This window comes from Gopherus evgoodei, unplaced genomic scaffold, assembly GCF_007399415.2.
Source record: "Gopherus evgoodei ecotype Sinaloan lineage unplaced genomic scaffold, rGopEvg1_v1.p scaffold_84_arrow_ctg1, whole genome shotgun sequence".
Classification (NCBI taxonomy): Eukaryota; Metazoa; Chordata; order Testudines; family Testudinidae; genus Gopherus; species Gopherus evgoodei.
Window position 1 is genome coordinate 300,293 of NW_022060105.1, and position 10,230 is coordinate 310,522.

A 10,230-nucleotide genomic window follows, 5' to 3' on the forward strand; every position below is an offset into this window, starting at 1 on the left:
GCCACTAAAAGGCCTTTCCTATCCCCCCACCCTATGTTAGCCCACTCCCTGCCACCAGAAACTACGTCCCCGCGGCACCTCTGCCCCATTCCAAAGAAAACGGAGACGGCTTGGGAACATAGCTACGGCCGGTCTCTGTTAAGAACAAAGGCGCCCCGCTACCAGGGTGAGAGAGGCCACTTCCGAAGCCTGAGATCCATAGCTAGATGTCTACGCTGTGAGTGCGGGAGGGTGAAGAGAAAGGAACTCTGCCTATACAGGCGTAAACTGTAGCCTAGATACTTGGAAACAGGCATGGTATATGAAAGTAGTGGCAAGTGGTGCTTTAAATGCAGCAGACTTCCAGCGACCAGTCTCGCACGAATGGAGGGAAACATGGCGGTGGCCAGAGTGGGCGCTCTAAAGAAGAGCGTGTAACGGAGGAAACAAAAGCCCACTCCTTCGAGCCGGAGTTGAACCAGCGACCTAAGGATTCCCAGGGGAATGAAGCCTACAGTCCTCCGCTCTACCAGCTGAGCTATCAAAGGAAGACAGGAGCAAAGGGACACGAGTCACTCAAGGTGTCAGTGAGAATTGCCACTGGCACTTACGCATAATTATAGGCTTCCTCCACCCAGCCCTTGAAAGGAATAAGCGACACACAGCTAGCCCTTCATCCTCTCGGCTGCCCCGGGGGCTGGGCAGCCGCCTAGTTTACCCTCAATTCACCCACCGGCAAGCCCGCACACAGCTACCGCTCAAAGGCTCTCTAACAGGCATGGCACGAAGACAAGGCCGCAAGGTAAGAACGGAACGCCGGGGGCGCGATGCTATTCCTGCCTGCTAGCCGGGACGCCGCATCCTCCCGCTGACCCGCGATTGTCTCAAGCACGCGCAGCACAATGTTGGGACCCCCCCCCCGATTCCCACTCAGAAAAGGGACGGTGGTTCAATGGAAAACATGTTCAGGGCCTCCTGCCTGGCTTCAACGGGGCCTTTTAAACCACAACTTTTTCACAGTCCATTCCCCTTACCCTTCGTCAATAATTGACACATTCCCGCTCGTACCCTTTCACACCCGACTCGGCCTCCCACGCCTACCTCAGGGAAAACAAACGCAAAGCGACTGGTAACAGAAAAGAACTCTCACACACACACACACTCCTGAAAGAGAAGTTGCCCCTTTTGCTCCCTCGGGACAAAAGGCTTACCGCCAAGCGCGGACCGCAACGCTCCTTTCTACGCAGACATAAATGGGGCAGGGATGAGAACAGGAGAAAGAACAACAGCCTGGAGAATGCGGGTATCGATCCCACTACCTCTCGCATGCTAAGCGAGCGCTCTACCATTTGAGCTAATTCCCCATGCCCACACGTGGAGACCTGCCCCCTCCACCACGCACTGTCAACTCAGCGCAAACCCCATCCAGCGATCTCTTTGCGACGTTATTGATATAAACTGGGACCATATAGAACATGGGTTGCAACCAAGGTCCTGTAGTGGCACCAGATCCTATGTAAAGGGGGTCATATAAGGTGTCTAAGACCAGGTTACGGGTTACTGGTTATGATTATGCTGTCTCTATGTCTGTATCATGTTGTGGTTGAAGTTATAAATATTGGCTCTATACTGTCTATATTTCAAACTTGCGCTGTGTTACTGGGAAAGATCCCAGACAAGTGGGTGTTAGCTCTGCTTAGCCTGCTTGATGGCCCATTAAGGACCATCAGCTACACAATCGACCCATTGAGAGGAGGCAGATACGCCTTGTGACTCAGCAAAGTATGCAGGGACTTGCCCATGTGACTCCAAACTCTATTTTGCTGTAATTTTGCACAGTAAGAACAAAGAAGTGTTCTTCCACCTGCAAGTGCCTATCTAAGGCTGATGCCTCACCTCCATCTGGTCTTCAATCCTGCTTCTTACCTCTGGAGGGACTTTGCTACAAACTGAAGCTCTACACAAAGGACTGATGACCCATCCCAATGGGGGATGTTCTCCAGAGACTTGATTTGAACCTGCAGTTTACTCCTGTCATAAACAGATAGCTAAGGGTTAATGTCTCTTACACCTGGAAAGAAGTACCTGAAACACCTGACCAGAGGACCAATCAGGAAACCAGACTTTTTCAGATCTGGGTGGAGGGAAGTTTGTGTGTGAGTCCTTTGTTCTTTGGTCTTCTGCCTGTCTCTCTCTCGGCTATGGGAGGATTTCTGTTTCCTGCTTTCTAATCTTCTGTTTCCAAGTTGTAAGTACAAATATAGTAAGGCAGTAAGGTTTCTATTGTTTTTCTTTTGTATTTACATGGGTATAGTTGCTGGAGTGTTTTGAATTGTATTCTTTTTGAATAAGGCTGTTTATTCATATTTCTTTTAAGCAATTGACCCTGTATTTGTCACCTTGATACAGAGATCATTTTTATGTATTTTTCTTTCTTTTTACATAAAGCTTTCTTTTAAGACCTGTTGGTGTTTTTTCTTTAGTGGAGAACTCCAGGGTATTGAGTCTGTGCTCATCAGGGAATTGGTGGGAGGAAGAAGTCAGGGGGAAATCTGTGTGTGTTAGATTTACTAGCCTGACTTTGCATTCCCTCTGGGTGATGGGGGAAGAGAGATTAGGTCTCGGTACTTCTGTTTTCCAAGGCTGGGAACGGGGAGGGTGGAATCCCTCTGTTTAGATTCACGGAGGTTGCTTCTGTGTGTCTCTCCCGGAACACCTGGAGGGGGGAAGGGAAAAGGTTTATTTCCCTTTGTTGTGAGACTCAAGGGATTTGGGTCTTGGGGTTCCCAGGGAAGGTTTTTGTGGGGACCAGAGTGCCCCAAAACACTCTAATTTTTTGGGTGGTGGCAGCTTTACCAGGTCCAAGCTGGTAACTAAGCTTGGAGGTTTTCATGCTAACCCCCATATTTTGGACGCAAAGATCCAAATCTGGGACTAGGTTATGATAACTCCATCACTGCTACAAGCCTGAACTAAGAACTTTGCCATTACTGTATGTAATTGATTCCGTTTAACGACTTCTAGCCCTCACCTCTACCTTTTTCCCTTTATGACTAAACCTTTAGATTTTAGATTCTAAAGGATTGGCAATAGCGTGATTTGTGGGTAAGATCTGATGTGTCTATTGACCTGGGTCTGGGGCTTGGTCCTTTGGGATCGAGAGAACCTTTTTCTTTTACTGGGGTGTTGGTTTTCATAACCATTCATCCCCAAGATGAGTGGCACTGGTGGTGATACTGGGAGACTGGAGTGTCTAAGGAAATTGCTTGTGTGACTTGTGGTTAGCCAGTGGGGTGAAACCGAAGTCATTTTTGTCTGGCTGGTTTGGTTTGCCTTAGTGGTGGAAAAACCCCAGCCTTGGGCTGTGACTGCCCTGTTTGAGCAATTGGTCCTGAATTGGCACTCTCAGTTGGGTCCCGCCAGAACCGCATCGTCACACGCTTCACACCGCAAAACAAACTACCTTTATGCTTGCACACCCCCTCGGAAAGGACCTCCGCTCAACAAGGACACTTGGCATAGCAAAGAACATTGCTCCCCTTTCTTGCCTTTCAACCAAATACACCTTTCCAGAGACCATCACAGAAACTCACACACGCCCAGGCTTTGCACTCCCACACACACCTAACGCCTCTGCTCATGACAACAAGAAGAGCAAAAACTGCAAAGGACAGGGGACGAGTTGCCTCCCTGCCCGCCAAGGCCAAGGACAGCAAAGCTTCGGATGATCTACGCATAGCCCAGCAGCTCCTTGCCAAAAAGTCCGCCAGATCGGGCTGGTAGCAATTCTCCGCCAGAAGCCTTTTACACACTCTGTGCAGTCACGGTTGCCCAAAGAAATCCCAGCTCTACCAATGGGATGGACAAAAGCCCAAAACGGAAAGAAATGGAACCGCTCCCTCACACTACTCCATAAACTGAGCTCTGTGACGCCAGGGAAAGATGGACAAAGAGAGAGCAAACCACTGAAACGCACACATTACTACAACGGGGAGCATAATAGCCCGCCGTCAGCAGCGCACACAATCAGTTGAGCCTGAAGGACAAGGGACTCTCAGCCACTAAAAGGCCTTTCCTATCCCCCCACCCTACGTTAGCCCACTCCCTGCCACCAGAAACTACGTCCCCGCGGCACCTCTGCCCCATTCCAAAGAAAACGGAGACGGCTTGGGAACATAGCTACGGCCGGTCTCTGTTAAGAACAAAGGCGCCCCGCTACCAGGGTGAGAGAGGCCACTTCCGAAGCCTGAGATCCATAGCTAGATGTCTACGCTGTGAGTGCGGTAGGGTGAAGAGAAAGGAACTCTGCCTATACAGGCGTAAACTGTAGCCTAGATACTTGGAAACAGGCATGGTATATGAAAGTAGTGGCAAGTGGTGCTTTAAATGCAGCAGACTTCCAGCGACCAGTCTCGCACGAATGGAGGGAAACATGGCGGTGGCCAGAGTGGGCGCTCTAAAGAAGAGCGTGTAACGGAGGAAACAAAAGCCCACTCCTTCAAGCCGGAGTTGAACCAGCGACCTAAGGATTCCCAGGGGAACAAAGCCTATAGTCCTCCGCTCTACCAGCTGAGCTATCGAAGGAAGACAGGAGCAAAGGGACACGAGTCACTCAAGGTGTCAGTGAGAATTGCCACTGGCACTTACGCATAATTATAGGCTTCCTCCACCCAGCCCTTGAAAGGAATAAGCGACACACACCTAGCCCTTCATCCTCTCGGCTGCCCCGGGGGCTGGGCAGCCGCCTAGTTTACCCTCAATTCACCCACCGGCAAGCCCGCACACAGCTACCGCTCAAAGGCTCTCTAACAGGCATGGCACGAAGACAATGCCGCAAGGTAAGAACGGAACGTCGGGGGCGCGACGCTAGCCTTGCCTGCTAGCCGGAACGCCGCATCCTCCCGCTGACCCGCGATTGTCTCAAGCACACGCAGCACAATGTTGGGACCCCCCCCCTGATTCCCACTCAGAAAAGGGACGGTGGTGCAATGGAAAACATGTTCAGGGCCTCCTGCCTGGCTTCAATGGGGCCTTTTAAACCACAACTTTTTCACAATCCATTCCCCTTCCCCTTCGTCAATAATTGACACATTCCCGCTCGTACCCTTTCACACCCGACTCGGCCTCCCACGCCTACCTCAGGGAAAACAAACACAAAGCGACTGGCAACAGAAAAGAACACACACACACACACACACACAAACACTCCTGAAAGAGAAGTTGCCCCTTTTGCTCCCTCGGGACAAACAGCTTACCGCCAAGCCAAGAGCGGACCGCAACGCTCCTTTCTACGCAGACATAAATGGTGCAGGTGGGTGGGGATGAGAACAGGTGAAAGAAAAACAGCCTGGAGAATGCAGGTATTGATCCCGCCACCTCTCACATGCTAAGCGAGCGCTCTACCATTTGAGCTAATTCCCCATGCCCACACCTGGAGACCTGCCCCCTCTGCTACGCACTGTCAACTCAGCGCAAACCCCATCCAGCGATCGCTTTGTGACGTTATTGATATAAACTGGGACCATATAGAACATGGGTTGCAACCAAGGTCCTGTAGTGGCACCAGATCCTATGTAAAGGGGGTCATATAAGGTGTCTAAGACCAGGTTACGGGTTACTGATTATGATTATGCTATCTCTATGTCTGTATCATGTTGTAGTTTTAGTTATGAATATTGGCTGTATACTGTCTATATTTCACACTTGCGCTGTGTTACTGGGAAAGATCCCAGACAACTGGTTGTTAGCTCTGCTTAGCTTGCTTGATGGCCCATTAAGGACCATCAGCTACACAATCGACCCATTGAGAGGAGGCAGATACGCCTTGTGACTCAGCAATGTTTGCAGGGACTTGCCCATGTGACTCCAAACTCTATTTTGCTGTAATTTTCCACAGAAAGAACAAAGAAGTGTTCTTCCACCTGCCTATCTAAGGCTGATGCCTCATCTCCATCTGGTCTTCAATCCTGCTTCTTACCTCTGGAGGGACTTTACTACAAACTGAAGCTCTATACAAAGGGCTGATGACCCATCCCAGCGGGGGATGTTCTCCAGAGACTTGATTTGAACCTGCAGTTTACTCCATCACTGCTACAAGCCTGAACTAAGAACTTTGCCATTACTGTATGTAATTGATTCCGTTTTACCACTTCTAGCCCTCACCTCCACCTTTTTCCCTTTATGACTAAACCTTTAGATTTTAGATTCTAAAAGATTGGCAACAGCGTGATTTGTGGATAAGATCTGATGTGTCTATTGACCTGGGTCTGGGGCTTGGTCCTTTGGGATCGAGAGAACCTTTTTCTTTTACTGGGGTGTTGGTTTTCATAACCATTCATCCCCAAGACGAGTGGCACTGGTGGTAATACTGAGAGACTGGAGTGTCTAAGGAAATTGCTTGTGTGACTTGTGGTTAGCCAGTGGGGTGAAACCGAAGTCATTTTTGTCTGGCTGGTTTGGTTTGCCTTAGGGGTAGAAAAACCCCAGCCTTGGGCTGTAACTGCCCTGTTTGAGCAATTGGTCCTGAATTGGCACTCTCAGTTGGGTCCCTCCAGAACCGCATCGTCACACGCTTCACACCGCAAAACAAACTACCTTTATGCTTGCACACCCCCTCGGAAAGGACCTCCGCTCAACAAGGACACCTGGCATAGCAAAGAACGCTGCTCCCCTTTCTTGCCTTTCAACCAAATGCACCTTTTCAGAGACCAGCTGTCATAACATTTTTCCCAGATCTGGACCTTAGCGTCCAAAATATGGGTGTTAGCATGAAAATCTGCAAGCTTAGTTACCAGCTTGGACCTGGTAAAGCTGCCACCACCCAAAAAATTAGAGTACACCTGGAGACCCATTGCAGGGCACATGTTGATCTAGCATGATTTTTAGTAAGCCCTTTGACACAGTCCCACGTGACATTCCTATACACAAACAAAAGGAAGTGTGGCCTAGAGGAAATTGCTGTAAGACAGGTGCACAATTAGTTGAAAAAAATGTACTCAGAGTAATTATTGATGGTACTACACTTGGGAAGGAAAATCAAATAACATCAGAACGGCCACACTGGGTCAGACCAATGGTCCATCTTGTCCAATATCCTGTCTCTGACAGTGGCCAGTGCCATATACTTCAGAAGGAATGAACAGAACAGGGCAATTATCAAATGATCCATCCTCTGTCATCCAGTCCCAGCTCCCAGTAGTCAGTTTTAGGGACACTTAGAGCATGGGGTTGCATCTGTGACCATCCTAGTTAATACCCATTGATGGACCTATCCTCCATGAACTTTATCTAATTCTTGCATGTAAGACATGGGAGGTAATTGTCCCACTCAGCACTGGTGATACCTCAGCTGTGTCCAATTCTGGGTGTCACATTTTAAGAAAGATGTGGGGAAAATGGAAAGAGTCCAGAGAAGAACTGGGAGTCTAGGCTGGCCCTCTGGAACATAAATAAGATCCTTGTGATAGATGAAGCCATCCTGCAGCCTGAATTTGGAACTAAATGGAGCATCTGTGTTTTCCGGGGTCTGGCAGATCTGGGTCTTGAAGGAATCATGAGACAGCATGATGGACATTAGATCGCTGTCACATTGACCCATTGACAAAGTTGGACGCCTTAAGCACTGTGGAGGGAAGTTCCTCATCAGGCTCAAGGTTCTCCTTTTTGCTTTCCCATTTCTAGCCCATTTCTAGTTGACGGGTTACAACAAAGTCAAATCGGGAATAAAAGAGGCAAGTGGATCTAGTGCTGATTGAGGTGCCTGGCCTTCCTGAGCTACTTCAGGTTTTTATGGTCTCTGGGAACCTAGACTAGGAACTGAGATCCCACCAGGAGGTGACAGGACCCAGTGGAACTTGCATTTTTCACGTTTCGCATGCAGATGTTTTTGCCGGAGTCTTTCTAAGATGCGGTGCCAAGTCGGTCACAAAGATCCTGATCATCAGAAAAAAATGAAGCTCTCATCAAGGTAAAGGACCACAAATTGGTCCGACATGTCTTGGAAGATATCACTAATGAAGTGCTGAAAGGTTGCCAAGGGGTTGCACAGGCTGAAAGTCATGACCTGATATTTGAAATGCCTATACCAGCTATGGAAACCCAATACAGAGGCTTCCGGAAGGTTCCTTCTAGACTGGCTCCTCTTGTCTCCTCAGATCCAAACTAGATGATAGGCTACACAAAGATCCAGCTTAATGAAGACTCTGGCAGAGCTCACTCTTTCCATGCGCCCATTATTAAGAGGTAAGGGGTACTAGTTCTGGATTGTAACTTTATTTAATGCCTGGTAGTCCACACAAGGATGCAGGGAGCCATATTTCTTAGTCACAAAGAAGATCACACCCTCAGCCAGGGACACAGAGGATAGATGAAATACTATTGTAGATTTTCCTTGCGATAGCTCTAGAGATCCTAGAGATCTGGTTCTGAGAGGGAATAGATTCGACTGAAAGGATCTCCATTCCAGACTGGACATCAGTGGGGCAGTTGTAACTGCAATGTGGTGGCAAGATGTCAGCCTGTTTGTTTTTCCCAGCAGCATCTGCTAAAGCCTGATACTTGGCAGATATTCCCAAGGCAATTGGGAAAGTAGTGGAGACCCTAGCCTCTGTTTGCCAGAAACTGGGAATGAGTGACCGGGGATGGATCACTTGATGATTACCTGTTCTGTTCATTCCCTCTGGGGCACCTGGCACTGGCCACTGTCGGAAGGCGGGATACTGGGCTAGATGGACCTTTGGTCTGACCCAGTAGGGCCATTCTCATGTTCTTATGGAGACTGCCAGGGTTCCTTCCATACTAAGTCTCTTGGTCTCAGGATCCCCTGGGTGACAGCTAGAGCTGCAGAGGACCTCTGGCCTCCGGCTGAGTTTCAGGAAGCAAGACAGATGGTGGTATGGCAAATTAAACTGAATCATGCCAGTCCGCTGGTGGATACATGGATTGTTGGCGATGAGCTATGGGATGATAAGAATGATTGGAGAGTGCAGTGCACAGATCAACGTGAACTGGAGAACTTCATGGTGACCTTGAAAGGTGATGACTTGTAAGGGGGCCATTTGGTTGGTGACTGGGTCCAAATAGAGGAGTGATCTGCCAATGGTCTCCATGAAGTTGGGAGGAGTCTTGCACTGAGTCGGGATATTATGCACTCGGGCCAACTCCAAATCCATGAAATTATTTGAAGCACCAGAGTCCGCTAGAGCTTCTAGGTTAACCTCCAACATAGCGGGGTGCTGAAGAAGGAGTGGGAGTTGGAGGGATGTCGGCTTGGCAATTTGCTGTTGCCAAAGTTTCAGCAGACCTATGTTGGCACTAGGCACTGGCATGAGGGGGAAGACTGGATCCCTCTATCCGGGCTGGAGTTTGCCATTTCCCAACCTGAAACACAGATCAGCTTTCACAGGGCTGCTTGACACGAAGTGTCCCAAGTTACTGCAGTATAGGTATAGGCTTGATGCTTGACACTGTTTTTTCTCTGCATCGTAGAGACAGGGCTGGGCTTGGCCAATCTACTTGCGTTTGGCTGGAATGAGAGCACCAGGAGTTGGCAAACCAGATCTGGTGAAGTTGGCACAGGTCAGGAGGTTGACCTCCTTTCTAGGCGGCGTTCCATCAGGCAGCTGCCAACATTAATACTGAGCTTGATCAAGGTGTTCAAATTGGTCACTGGCTCTATTCACGCAAGCTCATCTTTGATCTCATCTTCAAGGCCAAGACAGAAGTGGTAGCACTGTGCAGTCTCATTCCATGCGGTGTCAGCCACAAGATGCCAAAACTCTGAGGCATCATTAGCAACTTGCCGGTGTCCCTGCTGCAGGGTCTGGAGCGCAGCCTCCGCTGTGCGTACATAGCTCAGGTCATCAAAAATTACTGTGATATTTTGAACCAAGGCCTTAGACTGGTTCAGGACGTTACAGAAGTGGGGAGGCCCAAGCCAATGCCACCTCAGTCAGCTGGCTGATAAGTCCAACCTGAGACTGGTCCGTGTGGAAAGACTGCAGGCACAGCAGGATTAGGAGCTGGGACTGGTTCATAAAACCAGGAAACTGGCTGTGGTCACCACCACACTTGTCCAGTGGGGGAATTCTAGGTTCCGGATGGGGAAGTGTCCTGAGTAACACAGGCTGTGCCTGCAACATAGCGTTCAGTACCTGCAGGGCATCTGCAGGTTCTGTAGGTGCACCAGTGGTTTCCCTAGGAATTGAAATTAGGGGAGGTGTTCGAATTTATATGGGAGGGTTTCAGGACCAA

The 10,230-nt window shown here is 49.2% G+C and overlaps 3 non-coding genes across 3 annotated transcripts; all 3 read right to left on the reverse strand.

Moving 5' to 3' along the window:
• Positions 1-437: 437 nt before the first annotated feature.
• Positions 438-527, reverse strand: TRNAY-GUA. The gene is given in 2 exon segments: positions 438-473; positions 491-527. It is a non-coding gene; the product is annotated as a tRNA-Tyr (tRNA).
• Positions 528-1,270: 743 nt separating this feature from the next.
• On the reverse strand, positions 1,271-1,343 carry TRNAA-AGC. The gene has a single exon. It is a non-coding gene; the product is annotated as a tRNA-Ala (tRNA).
• A 3,130-nt stretch (positions 1,344-4,473) lies between these two features.
• TRNAY-AUA lies at positions 4,474-4,563 on the reverse strand. The gene is given in 2 exon segments: positions 4,474-4,509; positions 4,527-4,563. It is a non-coding gene; the product is annotated as a tRNA-Tyr (tRNA).
• Positions 4,564-10,230: the final 5,667 nt, after the last annotated feature.